Source organism: Phycodurus eques, chromosome 8, assembly GCF_024500275.1.
Source record: "Phycodurus eques isolate BA_2022a chromosome 8, UOR_Pequ_1.1, whole genome shotgun sequence".
Taxonomy (NCBI): Eukaryota; Metazoa; Chordata; class Actinopteri; order Syngnathiformes; family Syngnathidae; genus Phycodurus; species Phycodurus eques.
In genome coordinates this window covers 5,844,088-5,846,710 of record NC_084532.1, presented here as the reverse complement: position 1 = coordinate 5,846,710, position 2,623 = coordinate 5,844,088, and positions in this window count along the sequence as shown.

Sequence of the window (2,623 nt, the reverse complement as noted above, 5' to 3'; positions counted from 1 at the left end):
ATGCTGGGATGACAGGTGCTCCTTAAAGCGCCAACACTAGATGTTTTATTAACAGTGATGTCCAAACTTCTTCCAAGGGCCGCATACAGAAAAATCGAAGGATGCAAGGGGACACTTTGACATTCTTCATCTAATGAATTTATTTTTTTAACATACAAAAACAAATCCATCAGTGTAGGTGATGAAATGCAAAGCAATTATAAATTGTGTAATATATATTAGATGGCCACTTGAGAAATGCATTTATATTTTCTTGTGCATTAATATTGCAATGTTTCATTTTTTTCCAAGTTATTTGGTTCCGCTGCGGCGACATGGTGGGTGACTGGTTAGAATGTCCGCCTCACAGTTCTGAGGATCCGGGTCCAAATCTGCCCCTGGAGTTTGCAAGTTCTCCCCGTCCCTGTGTGGGTTTTCTCCGGGTACTCCGGTTTCCTCCCACATCCCCAAAACATGCATGGTAGGTTAATTGAAGACTCTAAATTGTCCGTAGGTATGAATGGGAGTGTGAATGATTGTTTGTTGCGCCCTGAAACACAACTCTATCGAGGAACGAGCATCGAGGTTCCACAGAGCGGATGAGCTATAATCGAGAAACTTTGCAGAAGACTTTTAGCTCCTCAAAAGTGACGTATGAAAATGTTTGTGTAACAGTTGGACGTTAACAGAGTAGGACTTAAAACTAAATATTTAATCTTTAGTTTTTGTCATTCCTTAATTCATTTAAACATACATATTTTGCTCAGTCTCTGTTTTACTTTGGGCATTATTCAATACTGAAATTGCACCTAATAACACTGACTGATGGCTACAACGCAATGATTGTCTGTAATAATTAGAATGTACATTTTTAAATGTTTGGCTTAATGGTTCTACACTGTTTTTGTATTCCACGTGTTACATAAGCAACATATCAACACTAAACATATTTAAATGTCACTACAAATTTGTGCTGCGAGTGAGGGGCGATTGGTAAGGTGCTGTGAAAACCCACTCACTCACTTGCATATCCAGAGTTGTGAAGAGGATGAGAGGATCATATTTGATCATATTTGAGTTTAATTCTACTTGAAACAAAGCATGAACTGGACATGTTTTTGATATAAATAATTTGGCCACAAAGATGATTGATTTGTGACACGTGTCACTGACATGACATCATCTTTAATTGGCATCTCCATGAAAGAATGACATTGAGGGGCGAACGGCTAATTTCTCCAAAAATGTGTCCCTCCTTATTCCTCTATTGATCTCCTCAACAATAGCTCAGGTGGGAGGAGCTTATACGAGGGCCAGTCAAAAATGTAATTTAACCTACTAAAATGTCATTTAACCCACTAATTTCTTTTCAGAAATTTTCAAGGTTTGTAGTTTAAATACTTGTATGATTTTTTTTTAAAAAAAAAGCTTTATTTAAGCCTGTCCTCTTTTTGGATTTTTTAATTTTTGGGGGGGATGACATCATTGATGGATGCCCATCAGAAGCAGAGTGCTGTGACTGAATTTCTTGCTTTGGAAGGGGAACCACCACTAAACATTTTCAAAATGTTGCAAAATCTTTCTTTCTATCTTTGATGTTGCGTTCTCTTAGTTTGTTTTGCTCTTGGTGTGGTTTATGTGTTCTACTCGTTTGGCTCTTGACCAATAGTGTGCTCATCAGGCAATTGAACCCATGACCTCCTATGTATGTCATGAACGGAACAGAGGACAGGACCCAAAATGCACGACTCGAATACAGATGGACAGTTTCAAAAAAGAGAGGTTTAATATACGAGCAGACGTCGGTACACAGGCAGGCAATCCGAAAAGGCAACCATATCCAAAAAACGTGAGGCAAACAGGCAAGGTCAAAAATCAGAACAGGGTCTTGTCTTACTGTGAGTCGGTGACGTGGAATCATGGAACGTGACAACAAGGTACAACAAACTGGCGACCTGAAAGAATGAGACAGGAGGTTAAATGCATGGGGTAATTAGGGTAAACGAAGCACAGGTGGGGAAGATGCTCTAGGGAGCAGGTGTGTACGAGACAGGGGGAAAACAACAACCAGAACACACACCAATGACAATGTAGGCCTGTCACAATAAAAAAAAAAAAATTCGGACTATCACGATAAATGATAATATCATTGTTGTTTTTATATGCCTCTCAAATCATGAAAAATAAAGCCCACCCTCGAGCTGGAGGACTTTGTGATAGGTCCGCTGAAGGCGCTGGAGACGAGCCCTTCACCTGTCAATTAAATACGTTCGCTCTAGTCAACTACTGGCTGAATAATGTGTGCCACTGAGGTTATGCTAAATAAACAATTGACATTCCCGTCGGTGAGGCGCTGACATTTTAAATGACATCATCGCGGTGGAGCGAGCTGTTCAGCTCCTTCGCTCGCTAGCTTGTGCGCTAGCGAACATAATAAACAGTTAACTTACCCTTATGTGTCTCTGTTGTGTGCTACACGCTGCACATTGGAGTTGGAGTTCAAGTATCTTGGGGTCTTGTTCACGAGTGAGGGAAGAATGGAACGGGAGATTGACAGACGAATCGGTGCAGCGTCTGCAGTGATGCGGACTTTGTGTTGTGGTGAAGAAGGAGCTTTGTGCTTCTGGGCATCGTCCACCATGTT